This window comes from Choloepus didactylus, chromosome 10, assembly GCF_015220235.1.
Source record: "Choloepus didactylus isolate mChoDid1 chromosome 10, mChoDid1.pri, whole genome shotgun sequence".
Lineage (NCBI taxonomy): Eukaryota > Metazoa > Chordata > Mammalia > Pilosa > Megalonychidae > Choloepus > Choloepus didactylus.
Window position 1 is genome coordinate 97,183,990 of NC_051316.1, and position 15,897 is coordinate 97,199,886.

At 36.7% G+C, this 15,897-nt stretch overlaps 1 protein-coding gene and 1 long non-coding RNA gene across 7 annotated transcripts in view; one reads left to right on the forward strand and one right to left on the reverse strand.

Moving 5' to 3' along the window:
• LOC119545108 overlaps positions 1 to 10,569 on the reverse strand; it is a 66,459-nt gene extending 55,890 nt beyond the window's left edge. The window contains exon 1 of the long non-coding RNA XR_005219067.1: positions 10,240 to 10,569. This is a non-coding gene — a long non-coding RNA (uncharacterized LOC119545108). The remainder of the gene's footprint in view (positions 1 to 10,239) is intronic.
• Positions 1 to 15,897, forward strand: part of NR6A1 (nuclear receptor subfamily 6 group A member 1) — a 280,389-nt gene that overhangs the window by 98,235 nt on the left and 166,257 nt on the right. The gene's annotated exons all lie outside the window — the stretch shown is intronic.

Below are 15,897 nucleotides of genomic sequence, written 5' to 3' on the forward strand. Positions count from 1 at the left end.
TACAGGGAAAATAACAAAGAAATGATAAATGATGGTAGTTTATTCTGTGGAAAGTAAATTTTTTTCTTCCTATCAATATTTGAATTCCTTTTGACCATAGGTACTTGGGTAGACATTACTGGGTGCTGGTGTGAGGCCATGTGAGTGGAATCTGTTCAGTTGAATTGTATATCAACTTTGGCTTTTTTCTCTCTTAAGAAATTTTGACTATTAAATTAATCATTTAGTACAGAATACTGAAATGTTTTCCTTTTCTAGCCATGGTCTGAGATATGTTGTCATATTTAGGGCAAATGTTGCATGATGTAAGAGGGTCAGATTGTGAAGGATACTAAAAGCAAACTTTTTGAGGAAGAACCTCTTCTTAACAACTTTAGATCTCTTATACATGAAAATACCTGAGACCAAGTTGGCATTCAATAAATATTTGTTGAATGAATGATATTCTTGGTTATCTGCTTGCCTAAGAATTTATAGCATTTTCTGTTAGATTTGCGAAAAATGTTAGATTTAGATATATATATATATCCATATTTAATATTCTTTGCTGACTCCTGAAATATGAAAATAATTTAAATATGACAACTTTGATTTTTGTGCATCTTAATTTATCAACAATTTTCCATGTCATTTCTCCCCCAGTGGTAGGACTGATCCTTGATTCATTTCATTGGATCTAGGTAATAAAACATATCCATGAGATAGTGTTTTTTGTTATGTTTTGATTTGTTTTGACTTCTGAGACTTCTGAAGCCTAATAACCTAATGTTAAACTCCTACTGTTCCTGTTAAAAGATTTTCAAGATTGCTATCAATTGCCTGCTCTCAGCTGCTTAGCCAAGCACATTTAATTTGCTTTACTAGGGATATCCTTCCACATTCTTGTCCTGAACTCACTTTGAGTTTTCCTTTAAAACTTTTTTTTTGTAGGGGTGTGAATTGTTCAGACTTTCTGACAGTTTTCTTACTCTTTTGATTCAATTTTTCTACCTCTATAGCAAAAACTATCAGAAATGTGGATTGTAATTTCTGTATAAATATGTTCATTGCAGCATTATTATTCCAATAGAGAAAAATTGAAAACCACTTGGATATCTACAAAAGTCATTTTTAATGACCTGAAAAAATTCTTGTAAGTGAACAGACCAGAATATAAAACTATGTAGAGAATTAATTCCATTGTGTATGAACTACGCCAAGATAGTAATAAGGATTTTCTCTTTGAGTAGGCTTTTAGGTGACAAACTTTCTTTTTTATGCTTTTCTTTATTATCTAAATTTTCTGTATAGATTGTTACTTGTATAATGACAGAAAAACTCCCAGTGTTTTTAAAGTCACTAATAAATCAAAATAAATACCTACAAAATAACACCAGAAGGAAATTTTCCAGATGTTGATAGTGGTTATCTTTAGAGATTATGATTAATTTTTTGTCTTCATATTTTTGTGCTTCTCTATCTGTAATAAGTACATTATTAATTTGATAAGATGAAAAAAGTAAGTTATTTTCAAAAATATATCGCTACATTCAGCCTAGGAATTTGCCTACAGAGAAATTTCTTTCTGATTTTTATAACAATCTTCTGGAGAAAGACATATTTTCTTTGCCTACTTGATGGATATAATAAGATTTGGGACTCCAAATCTTTTAGATATATTTCTTCTATACAAATTCTGATTAAATGGGCTGAAATAGTAATACTCCTAGAGATACAGTGCCCTAGAAACCTGTGTGAGTGCAATGATGCATTTCACTATTGTATTAGTTAGGGTTCTTTAGGGAAACAGAATTAATGAGAGGTATCTATGACTATAAAATTTATAAAAGTGACTCACGCAACTGTGGGTATGCACAAGTCCAAATTCTGTAGGGCAGTCAGCAAACTGTCAACTCCAAGGAAGATGTACGATGAATTCCTCAGGAAACGCTTCCTGGACAGCCGAAGAAGCAAAGGTCCTCTATTGTCCTCTATCTGTCTTGCTTGTAAGTCTTCAACTGATTAATAGGATTAAATCCAGCCAATTGCATTCTCTCATTGTGGAAGACACGCCCTTCGGTGAGTCATCAGTCCTAGCTGCAGCCAATTGACTGATAATTTAATAAACCAGCCTGTTGGTTTATTAACCAGCCACAAACTTTCTCGCAGCAATTGTTAGGCCAGTGCTTGCTTGACCAGACAGCTGGGTACTATCACCTGGCCAAGTTAACACATGAACCTAACCATCACAACCATTAACATCCCAATTTCAATGTAGTTTTCTCATTATATTCTTATCTTGTGTTTACCACGAACAGCCAGAAAAAATTCTTAATAACCAGATGTAGCATTTTATCCATTAATGGCTTTATTCTGCTTAGCTCTTAAAACCTGAAACAAATATTTGAGATACACTTAAGCCTTTGAAACCTGTTGTTTTAAAAACTAGATTGATTCTATATTCAGGATAAAGAAAACAGAATGGATAAGAGTAATATTTACAATTTGTAAACTATAGCTACTATTTTATCACATGTCTGTGGTGTTCCAGGCACTGTGCTAGACAATGTATATTATATAGTTCTCCCAACAGCCCTGTGAAGTGGTATTATTTTCCCTTTCTCCCTCCAGAGGAGATAACCTGGGGTTCAGAGAGGCAAATTTGTCTAAGGTCACCCAGTGACTGTTTAAGCTGACTCTGTGGGTACAGTGGTCCTGTTTGTTAACTGCTGCACATCCAGTGCCTAGAACAGGGCTTGGCATATACTAACTGCTAAGTACTCAACAGATATAACTTGAATGAATGAACTATATGAAGAAGCTCTTAAATGGCCATGCAGAAGAAATTGTGCTGTTCTGGTAACATAGGATTATACAGAGAAGTGAGCTATTTCTAAATGCAGTGCTATTAGAAAGCCAAATGGCAAGGTAATTCCACCTGTATCTAGGTCATAGTAACAGATGACCGGATCTTTTTGGATGTGACTGTCTAATTTACTCAGAGTAAGTTTGCCAGACCTCTTTTCCACTCGACCTTGATATTCAGTGAACAAAGAAAAAGAAGCCACAAGATATTGAGTCTTTACTAGTAGAAAAAAAAAAAAAAATCCAAGTGGAAACCCATAAGTATTAGTGAGCTAGAATGGGAATTTCTTGACTGGGAGTTTTGTATCTTGGGAGCCTCAGGTTCTGTGGAGATGACATTGTGTCATTGTGGCATACAGATACACTTCACTCCATTGGTAATAGAAACTTCTCTGTATAATCCTATAACAGAAAGAGTAAATTCCATTTGGAAGAGGGGTTAATATTTAGACACCTTGTAGACATTAGTGGTTCTAGTTTGTAAGATGAATTGCCACGGAAACCTAATTGTGACTCTACCCTCCATTTTTCTACATATTTGTCATCCATGTCTCAACTACTTTTGTTTGCTATGAGCCAGCTTAGTTGTGGGTTGAGTACTAGCTAGCTGTGTAATCATGGTGATCACACAATGAATGTGTCATTAAAGGAAATGGGAAGTGCTAAGTAGTCCTAGGAGAGGGGGTGGAGGAAATATGTATCACATTCAATACTCTAGTACCTCACGATAATGCTCCTGGAATGTAATTTCATGCCCAGACCTTTCTTTATGTTATCTCCTCCAGAAATTATCTTGTTCTTAAACATCCATCAAAAAGAGACTAAGTTTTTGTATGCAGTGGTTTGTCATTGTAAACCAGTCTGTGTGTTTAAAGATATTTCATTTCCTTAATGGCTTGATGACTCCATTTAAAATCTATTAAGAAGATCCTGTAGTTTAGCATATCTCTTAGCTTGAATCAAAGAAGCTGAGTATGTACATTCTTCCATTATCTTACAGACTTTGTGAGTTCAGTCCAACAGATGGCAAGGCAGTTTCATCAAAGAATTGGAGCCAGTCTCAGTTTCTGAACTCAATTCCCTCCTGTTCTTTGCATATGAGCTTCTGGCCCATGGTTATCTCAGTTTATAGCTCCATGAGGGCGAGGGCAGGTGATACATCTGTTTTGTTCACCACTCAGCCTGGGTCTAGCACTGGGCCTGATGCATATTGGGAGCTTAATATTTGTTAAATGAATGACCAAAGGAAAGAGGGCTCTTTATCCTGACCAGCCTTTGATAAGAATCCAGAAACATATGCTGAGAATCTTCAGGAGCCTTTCCTCTGGAGACCTTTTGTGGTTTATCAGGGCTAATGGCATCCATGGATTCAGTTAGACCCTTTTATATATTTATTTTTCTGTTTAAGCAGTCCTGAAAACATTTCATTGTCAGTAGGCATTGAAGAGACTGAATGTGAATATCTTGTGGCAAGTCCAAGTGCTGTCTGTTCTTCAGCTTCCAGCATGAATGTGTTTTTTGAATTGCCACTGGTATTAGAGACTCAGAAGTCACTGGTAAAAGGTCACCTAGCTAGATAGTGGCAGAGCTAAGATTTGAAATCATATCTAGTCTGGCCAGTTTCTGGGAGATAAAACTTATTTTTTTAGATCTTCTGCTATACCACACTATCTCCTTTATAATTCTGCTCTTTGATTTAGAAAATCTACTTTCTTTCTCTCAAAAATTATGTGGCATGCCTAACTTTTTCAGGTATTTGGCATCGTTAAGAAATGTGTAGTATCTGCTGGATTATTTTCAACTTTAAAATAAATCCACAGATGTAGTAGGAAAACCTCCTGCCCAGGAATTCCTTCTATGGCTTTTATTTTGTTTTATTTTTCTTTATCATATTTTTTTATTGTAGAATATAACATATATACATATATGTGAAATTTAACAAGTAATTAGAGAACAAACTTCAAAGAATATTATAGGTTACAGTCCCACAAATCAAATGGCTTTGATTTTACAAGACATGAATTTTTGATCCCATACCTGCAAGATGCTATTTTAATTTCTCACTTATAGGCAATATTTTAGGACTTTCATATATATATTTTTTAGTCCAGAAGAGTCTCCAGGAAATATTACTTCTTAATATAAGAAAAGGATTGTTTTTACATCTTAATAGTATTAAATCACTAACTAATATTAAATTTTACCTTATAATATTACTCTTCCATCTTGCTTTTCAAATAATTTTCCTGTATTCATTCAGTCCATTCAGTGTTTATGTACCTAAGATTTGAAATTCTTTGTGCATTTTGGTGAACAGTCTTTGTGTACATATATTTTTTTAATCTAAATTTTTTTTATTAACTTTATCACAAATTTAATTTAATCTAAGTTTTTAAACAGAGGATGCCCTGTGCTATGAATTGGTCTGGAACCCTTCTCTCTCTTTTTTGTTGTTGTTGTAGTTGTTTGGAACCCTTCTGTTTTCTTTCTCTGTGTCTGTGAAGTGTCTGTCTGCGAAAAGTTGTTTGGAACCCTTCTGTTTTCTTTCTCTGTGTCTTTGAAGAGTCTGTCTGCAAAAAGACAGTAAAGGCTGGACCCCAAGCCTTTACTGTCTTTTTGCAGAATTGACATTTTCAGGGTCTTTCGTGTACTAGGAACAGTGCCAGATATTTTATATGTATGATCCTTGAACCTTAAAGCAAACAGAAAGAGAGGCTTAGATAGTCTTATTTTATCGATGAAGAGCTTGAGGCAAAGAGAAGTGACTTATTCAAGATCATGTAGTATATAAGTGACAGAACTAGGATTACAACCCATGTTTCCTTAACCTGTACACCTATATTTCTTGCACCCAACAGGCACAGGAAGGCTGACAATGGCATTAAATCTTGAACCTCATATCCAATGCCAGTTTATTATATCAAGTTCATTTGATGGTAATTTGGAGTTAAAACATGTAGGCGTGATAGAAATCACCATAATTGAAGTCCATGAGGCATTGGATTTTTTGCCACTTCATTACTACAGTTGTTATAATCTAGGTTGTTTAAATATTCCTTGAAAAAAAGCTCTAATTCAGTATTTCCTTAAAGATTTCCATATAAAAATTTTCTTTGTGCTTCAGTCATCTCAACAAAGGAGAATGAGGCTTCTTTATTGTTGCATTTTCAAATTAGCCTTTTTCCGTTTTCCTAAACAGGAGAGGTTCCCAGTATTTGGAGACCATTGCTTTGAACCCACTTAACTATGGCCAAGGAGTGCCAGAATAGAGTTCACTTTTTGGCTATAGAACATTGCCCTTCTGTCCAAAACCTAAGCCCAGATCCTTAAATAGAAGACTGAATAACACAGGGACGCTGCTGGTTATTTGCGTCCGATATGACATGAAACTGTTCTGGCAAAAGCCAGGCTTCGTGGGGCAGTGTGGTCATACACTGAATGGAGAAAGCTGTTTAGTATCCAAAAATTTCCATTTTACTCCAGTTAAATTGCTGACATGACCAGCATTAGTATTTTAGGACACTTGATTATGGCTTGCCTTGTGTCTTTCAATAGTGTCTGTGTTTAAAAGGATATACATTTTGAAGATTTTAAGGAGGGAGATGTAATAAGTAAGAACTACCAGTTTTGGAACTCTGCTATGTGGCTAGCACCTTTTTAGATGCTTTACTTACTTTATTGTGAGTCCTTTCATATAGCCTGCTTGATGGCTATTTCCGCATTTTGCAGATAAGAATACTAAGTTAAGTCTCAGACAAGTGAATTAATTTGCTTAGTATCATCTAGCTAGTAAAGTGGATGCTAGTAATCATACCAACATCTGAGTGACTTCAAGGCCTTTGTTCATTCTCTTATTCCGTATTGTCCATGACAATGATACTGTGAGGGAGAGTATAGAATTAGTTGCCTCCCATGTTTAGAAACTTTTGGACACTAAGTGCCATTCTGGAGCACTTCACTTACTCTGGCCACTACTGCCTGACTGCCACCACTGTCTTAGAATTCTTTCTAACATCTTTGTTGCAGAGCAAGGGAAAGAAAAGGATCTGGACCTCTTTCTCATCCTTGGTGTCAAATGTTTTTGTAGGTATCTTGCAAGTATGGTGGCTCTGCTATCTCGTCCTACATGTCATTGTATTTACTTACTTAGTTTCTTTCATTTTTTCAATGTCCAGCTAGATGCTAGATGAAGACAGGTGTACTAGATAAGAGTTTGGGTTAGATCAGTGTGGTCCAGTAGAATTTTCTGCAGTGATAGTAATGTCCTATATCTATGCTGCCCAATATGAGAGCCGCTAACCGCATGGGACTATTGAGTACTTGTTGAAATCTGGCTAGTATGTCTGAGGAACTGAAATTTTAATTTTATTGAATTTTGGTTAATTAAAATTGGCACATGTGGCTAGTGGCTATTGTATTGGACAGCACAGTTGTAGATAGTAGCCGATGCTTGTGTTTGATGTGTTATCAGAATCTGAGACCTAATCACTGATAATTTAAATCAACTTATATGTTTTCTAGCAACAGTAAATTTGGCATGTGTTTAACTTAAAGCTGTATTATAATGGGATCAATTAGGGCAGAGAAGTTCATGTTTTCAAAGTACTTTTTGATCATTCGTGATCTCATTTGATGAACCCTTCAGATATGTTAACAGTTAGGACTTGTACTTACCAGTGCATCACAGAAGAAAGGAAAGTGAATAAAACCATTTACAGCTTACTTGTGCAGGATCTCCCTTTTCTATTGAAATAGACCCTAGTCTGGCCTGGACATGAGGGCCTGGGGAGGAACCCATTTACTGTTTTTTTTTTTTTCGGCTCATTGCTTGAAATTGGAGAGTTACCTCTCTCCTCTCACCTAGAACATCCTTTAATTTTATTTTTTAGGATTCAAAAGAGGGAAGTAGAGGGTATTTCCAAATTGTAGCCAGGGAGCCACAATAAATTTGATAAGCAACAAAAGAAAATGTAGTTTTCCTTTTTATTATGCCAGAATAGGTCCTTGAAGCTTTGATTTTAATTCTTTGTTTTGAAAAATATAACTTAGAACTCATACATTTTTATGTAAAATTCATTTTTAAAATGGTATGTATCATCTGAAGAAACTTTTGATAGAATTAAATAATATTTTTATGTGATAGTTTGGAGAAAAATTAGCTTCCCTGGAGTCTTGATACATTTGGTTTCATTTTGATTGTCTGGTCTTATGAAATAATTTTTTAAAGATATAAATTTGTTATATCTTTGTTACTTGTGTTAATATGTCTTTTTTTTTTTCTGATATTTTATTTTTAAAATGTTCCTCTCCTTTCTTCCAAAACATATAACTAATCAACTCGGGATGCTTTTGATTTTTCTGGCTGTGCCAGGGCATTGAATGAAGTCCCCAGTAGTGAAAAAAGAGAGCACACGGGACTCGTGACTTTATGTACTACAACAAAAGAGCTTTTATGACATTGGAGGTGCTTAAAAAAGCTAGAAGTAGCTCTTAAACATGGCATCACTGTGTTGCTTTTTTTTTTCTTTTCTAACCCCTCCCTCCCCCCCGTATATTCAGAGCTGCCAGGAGTGCAGCGAGCCTGTAATTTCCTGTTCTCTGAATCCCCCATCTTTCTGCAGCTCCAAGCTTTGTGTCCCACAGCCTGTGACTCTGTGCTAACAAATCGCTATTGTCCAGTGGGGCGAATGGTGGCTGGAACCGAAGAATTGCTGTCTGGTTTCTATTCAAATCCAGGTAGTGAGATATATGAATGGACTTTTCGATTGTCATGTGAATAACGGCTGCTCGGCATGAAGGCTCAGAGCTACTCTAGGAAAGATTAACTCCTAGGCTGACCACTAACATCCTTTGTGGTAGGAGGTGGAAACGTTCCCAAGTATCATTTTATTCACACTTAATTTTCTGTTTCATCCCCAAAAGTAGGGTTAGCCATTTAATTATTCAGCTGCTTTTATGTAAAGTTTTAGTGTTTCTATTGATAAAATGAAAGTTTGAGAACATGTTGTTTTTCACTTAGAACACTGTTATTTTCTCTCAAAAGTTTTCTATCTTAACATTTATGTCATAGTTATCTTTATAGGTTGTACACACAAAATGAGAGAGCTGCCTTTTCTAAGAAACTGACTCTTTAAAATACTTTCCAACTAATTAAGACTTTTTTTGGTGTCTTCTACTTACTAATTTGAATTTTTTCTCCCAAAGTCCAAATTTGCACAAAGAAACAACTTCAGATGCAATATATTAACTAACTCCTTCAAATTAGGAAACAAGTTAAGCATTTGTAAGTATAGCAGAATCAAATATTTTTTTTAAATCAGATTTGGAAGCTGGACTATATAGTTCATTTATACATGGAAAATCATTATTTTATCTTTCTTCTGTGCCACGTAATAAAATGTCCACAGTCTTGAAGGGCCATGCTTTTTACCTTCCTGCCATGTTGCAGGTACTATGGAACCTGGACTCTCTTATGTTGCTTTTTGTCTTAAACTCAGACAGCTTTGTAAGCAGTAGTGTGTAGATTACAAGAGTTAGACAAAAGCAGGCGCGACTGAGGAGGGCGGGGGGGAGCTGGGGCATTTCCTGTCACTCAACACATTCCAGATCACTAAAAAATTTCCACACCCTTGCATTCCCTCTTGTCCACCTCAGATCCCATCATTTTCTGATTCCATATGCTATGGTATTTATACACACTCCACCCTCTTGCTTGGGGTCTGGCAAGACTGCCTCAGAGAAGATGCATTCCTTTAGATTGCACAAAGCATAGCTGGGAAAATGGCTGGCAGTTTCAGAATCTAGTCACAATCACATGCATGAGCACCTCACACATCCAGTCCCCCTCTTCCCCCTCCTGGCCCCACAGCTGGCTGACCTGTCTCACCCACTGCTGGCCTATCGAACAGCCAGGACTGTCTGGTTTTGGCTCATGCCTTTGTCCATGTCTGGCTTAGTTCCTCTCTGTCTATGCTTGCCTCTGCCCCCATCGCCCCAGGCAGCACAAGTGTTTGGCCACACAAAACTACAGATAGAAAGGTGGTAAAAACTTCAAACTTTGCTAGATTCTCCAACAGTTTATTCTTTTGTAAATTCCTTTCTTTAAATACTCCCTTTTAAGAAAATAAATGCAAAGTTAATTATATAAAGGCAAATAATGCAAAGCAACCTTTGTGTTCCTTATAATAACTGACTTCATAACTCTCCAGCTGCGTTATGGGGTGTGTACAAAAAGCTTCTGTTCTGAGAACAAAGGAGCACGTGCAGAAATGAGACTAAAAAATCCACTGACAGTATTTCACTACACAAATTGCTTAAAAGATTTTAGTCAAGCCTCTCAACAGATTCAATTTTAAAATGGTTTTTAGCTATTAAAAAAAAATTGAAAGTGCTTACCCCGTAAAAGAACCGAAGTAGTCCTGAATTGTTACGTAAGACTTTTTACAGTTGGATCTTTGTCAAAAGGGGGGTGGGGGTGATGGGAGAAAGCAGCAACAACAGTCAAAAAAGTTCGAGCTGCTGTGGCTAGAGGACAACTTCTCTGTTTCCAGATAGGATTCTTGCTGTAGAAATGGAACTTCCAGCCAACACAGCATCCTGCCCCGGTAGAGAAATGAGTTTGTCAGTAAAAAAAAATTAAATACTGGAAACCAGGCTAGACGAGGTATTGAACCGCGCCAGATTTCCTTGCAGCCCTGTCTGCTCAGCTCCCATTGAACTATATATGACCTAGATGATGGACAGAAGCACATTCAGTCATGTGCACACTGGAAGAAAGCGGATTTGCTGGTCCCTGGCAGTGCAGGGGTTTGTCTTCTGATTGGGCTGTGCCCTGATCGGTGAAATGTGAAGCCCTCACCATTCAGAGGCCATAATTCAGGACTGGCAGTTTCAGTGTCTGGCTGCCTCTAGTCACTGAGAGAGGTGTTGATTTGTTTGTTGGCATTACCCACCCAGAGATTGCTCACCCCTACGTACTCTTGTCAGGAGAAATGCCAGCCTTTCTGAAATGCAAGAAAGTAGCTGACTGCCTGAATCCTAAGTCATCCTATTGTTAATGAACTTGGCTCTAATTTACACCAATTATTTGATTTGAGAATTCGTTTTGTGATCTAACCAAGGCTCGTGTTCAGATCACCCCAGACTTGATTTTATGGTTTTAAATAAGATAAAAATAAAGGTGGCATTTGACTTTGAAGTTTCTAGATGATGTAAATTGCTCTTAGTGAAAATTGGATGGATGGACAGCAGAGAAGTTAAATTTTGTATTCTGGAGACTGTACATACTAGGAAAAAACTTTATCTCTCATTATCCCTTTTTTGAGGCTGTCACTCTTATTCCAGTCCTTAGTCACATAGGGAATTACGAGGGTGGGGGAAACTACCTAAGCATAGACCCCACTGAGCTGTGACATAGCCTTTAATCATTTGAGACAGCCGTGGTCTGCTCTCTTGAGCCCGGCTGAACTAGGGTCCTTGGGATTTATTTTTCATCTTTTGGGCTACTGGGAAACTAAGTCATTATACAGGACTGCCAGTTATGACATTTTTGTTTAATACATGAAAGTTTCTTTTTAATTTAAAGCAATAAAGTTGCATCATGAGACCTTGGCACTGGTATATGAAATCTACTCTACATGGACCAATTTTTTTTTTCTGTGGACATTCTTGTCTCTTTAGGTAATAGCCAATATAGTCATAAACTAGTTTTTAGACATACAGATTCTTTGGCTTGTTTTCTTCCTCTCTCATTTGTTGAAATAATCCCTTGGTCATTGTATTGCATGTCTATTTTGCTGTAATTTCTGAGTTTCGATGTTTGTATACTTGTAATTTCATAGGTGTTGACTACATTACACATCGACCTCTGTGTAAGGACTGCTCTGTAATTCTTTTCATGTTCTTTACAGAACAACTGTTAAGTTTTTATCTTCAAAACATGGTAAATGTGCTTCGGCTGTGGGGAACCCACCTTTAGCATTTAAGAGTGTTCTGGTTTGCTAAAGCTGCCGTTATGCAAAATACCAGAAATGGATTGACTTTTATAAAGAGGATTTATTAAGTTACAAATTTACAGATCTAAGGCCATAAAAGTGTCCAAACTAAGGCATCAACAAGAGGATACCTTCATGAAGAATAGTCGATGACATCCAGGACACCTGTGTCAGCTGGGAAGGCATGTGGCTGGCATCTGCTGGTCCTTTTCTCCCAGGTTGTGTTTCAAAATGGCTTTCTCCAAAACGTCTCTCTCAGCTGCTCTGAGCTCCATCTGTCTGTGAACTCTTTTATAGGACTCCAGTGATTTAATTAAGACCCACCCTGGATGGGTGGGGTCCATATCTCCATGGAAATAATTTAATCAAATGTTTCCACCTGAATCAACAGATTAATCAGTCTGCCCCCACAGGATTGCATTAAAGAATATGGATTTTCTGGGGGACATAATATATCCAAACCAGCACAAAGAGGGACTTTTTGGTATATATTCCTAGATGCTAATTTCATACTCAGTGTTATCTTACTTGGCCACCCAAGTTTTCTTTTGTGCCTTCTTTTTTTATTCTATTGTATAGATTTGTAGACTGTCTCAACTCTGGCAATGAATTGGGGTATAAATGGAAAAATTCTAATTTCTCCTAGCATCGTGTCCTTGGATACGTTCCTGGAGAGATGCCTTCTTCTATCTGAGATGAGGCATGTGGGGTAGGAATAAGACCTTTTCAACTAAATATATGCTTATACAGTCTGACATATAAGCAGACACCGACAAATAAGAGTATGGAGCTTCTGGGGTTTGTCTAATGCCGGTTCTGTGTCAGTTGAAGTGTTCATGTGGTGTTTTTGCTTTCATTCTGTTAATGTGTTATATTACATTAATTGATTTTATTACGTTGAACCATCCTTGCTTATCTGGAATAAATCCCACTTGATGATAGTGTGTAATTCTTTAAATGTGCTGTTGGATTTGGTTTGCTAGTATTTTGTTTAGCGTTTTTGCATGTATATATTCTTAAAAGATATTGCTCTGTAATTTTCTTTTCTTGTGATATCTTTATCTGGCTTTGGTATTAGGATGATGCTAGCCTCATTGAATGAGTTGGGAAGTGTCCCCTTTGCTTCATTTTTTCTTGGAAGAGTTGATGCTAATTCTTCTTTGATCATTTGGCAGAATTCACAAGTGAAGCCCTTTGGTCCTGGGCTTTTCTTTGTTGGGAAGTTTTTGTTTTTGTTTTTGTTTTTAAATCAATATTTTATTGAGATTGTTCACATACCATATAGTTATCCAAAGTGCACAATCAATTGCCCACAGTACAAGCATACAGCTGTGCATCCATCACCATAATTAATTTTTTATTCAATTTTTAGAACATTTTCATTACTCCAGAAAAAGAAATAAAAACTAAAAAGAAAACTCAAATCCTCCCATACCCCTAGCCACTCCCCCTCCATTATTGACTCATAGTATTGGTATAGTACATTTGTTGCTGCTGATGGAAGAATGTTAAAATACTACTAACTGTAATACATAGTTTGCACTAGGTGTATTTTTTCCCTATATATGCCTCTATTATTAACTTCTAGTTATAGTGTCATGCAATTGTTCTAGTTCATGAAAGAGATTTCTAATATTTGTACAGTTAATCACGGACATTATCCACCACAAGATTCACTGTTTTGTACATTCCCATATTTTAACCTCCAACTTTCCTTCTGGTGACATATGTGACTCTAAGCTTCCCCTTTCCACCACATTCACAGACCATTCAGCACTGTTAGTTATTCTCACAATAACATGCTACTGTCACCTCTGTCCATTTCCAAATGTTTAAGTTCACCCTAGTTGAACATTCTGCTCGTAATAAGCAACCGTTCCCCATTCTTTAGCCTCATTCTATATCCTGGTAACTTATATTTCATGTCCATGAGTTAGCATATTATAATTAGTTCATATCAGTGAGACCATACAATATTTGTCTTTATGTGTCTGACTTATTTCACTCAGTATAGTGCCCTCAAGGTTTCATCAACCTGTTTTTTTTAAAAGATGGTTTTGTTCATACACCATATATTCTGTCCTAAGTAAACAATTGATGGTTCCCTGTATAATCATGTATTTATGCATTCACCACCATCACTACTATGTATATAAGGAAATTTCCTTTTCTTTCACAAAGGAGGAAAAGTCAAAGAAGTTAGACAGACAAAAGAAAAAGAAAAAGAGGCAAAAAAATGACAGCTAAAAAAAAACAAAAGGAAAGATAGAATTAAACTAAAGTACAATAAAAGAGTCAGACAACATCACCAATGCCAAGAGTCCCATACCCCTCCCTTATGTCCCCCTCTTATGGGCATTTAGCTTTGGTATATTGCCTTTGTTACATTTAAGGAAGCATAATACAATGTTTCTGTTAACTATAGTCTCTAGTTTGCATTGATTGTATTTTTTTCCCACAATACCACACCATTTTTAACACCTTGCAGGGTTGGCATTCATTTGTTCTCCTCATGTAAAAACATATTTGTGCATTTTATCAAAATTGTTGAGCACTCTAGGTTTTACTGAGTTATACAGTCCCACTCTTTATCTTTCCTGTTTCCTTCTGGTGTTCCACATGCTCCTAACCTTCCTCTTTCAACCATACTCACGGTCATTTTTGTTCAGTGTACTTACATTTTTGTGCTACCATCACCCAAAATTGTGTTCCAGACCTCTCACTCCTGTCTTTTCCTATCTGTCTGTAGTGCTCCCTTTAGTATTTCCTATAGAGCAGGTATCTTGTTCACAAACTCTGTCATTGTCTGTTTGTCAGAGAATATTTTGAACACTCCCTCATATTTGAAGTGGCTCTCCCACTTATTAGCTCCATCAACTTGGGCAAATTACTTACTCTTTTTACCCTTCAGTTTCCTCATATGTTTTGCCGGATATAGGATTCTTGGTTGGCGGTTTTTCTCTTTCAGTATCTTATATGTATCACCCCACTTCCTTCTTGCCTCCATGGTTTCTATTGAGAAATCCATATATAATCTTATCAGGCTTCCTTTGTATGTGAAAGATAGCATTTCTCTTGCTGCTTTCAGGATTCTCTCTTTGTCTTTGATGTTTGATAATCTGATTATTAAGTGTCTTGGCGTAGGCCTATTCACATCTATTCTGTTTGGGGTATGCTGCACTTCTTGGATCTGTAATTTTATGTCTTTCATAATAGATGGGAAATTTTCATTGATTATTTCCTCTATTATTGCTTCTGCCCCCTTTCCCTTCTCTTCTCCTTCTGGGGCACCCATGACACATACATTCATGTGCTTCATGTTGTCATTCAGTTCCCTGAGACTTTGTTCATATTTTTCCATTCTTTTCCTTACCTGTTCTTTTGTGTGTAGGCTTTCAGGTGTCTTGTTCTCCAGTTCCTGAGTGTTTTCTTCTGCCTCTTGAGATCTGCGGTTGTATGTCTCCATTGTGTTTTTCATCTCTTGTGTTGTGCCTTTCATTTCCATAGATTCTGCCAGTTGTTTTTTCAAACTTTTGATTCCTACCTTATGTTCGGCCAGTGTTTTCTTTATATCCTTCATCTCTTTTGCCATATCTTCTCTGAACTTGTTGACTTGGTTTTTGAGTTGATTTAGCATTATTTCTTTGAAAATCGTTAATTGATTGTTTCATTAAAGTGAAACAATATCTCAACTGTATCTTGATTGAGGTGTAAGTTTGTTCCTTTGACTGGGCCATATCTTCATTTTTCCTAGTGTAATTTGTAGTTTTCTGTTGTCTGGGCATCTGGTTTCCTTGTTACCCTGATCAGATTTTCCCAGACTAGAACTAGTTCAGGTCTCAGAATGGGGCTATATTCAGTGTCAAGTTTCCCTGAGGGTGCATCTTAGAAATTGACAGACTTTCCTGTGAGGCCTCTATATGCTGTGCTTTTCCTAATCTCCCAGCAGGTGGCGTCTGTCAACCTGTTGCTCCCGACTGGTATAAGGAGGTGTGGCTCCTTTAATTCTCAACTTAGGGTGTTTCTGTTTTGACTGTTTTCCCCCCCGGCCCTGGGGTCT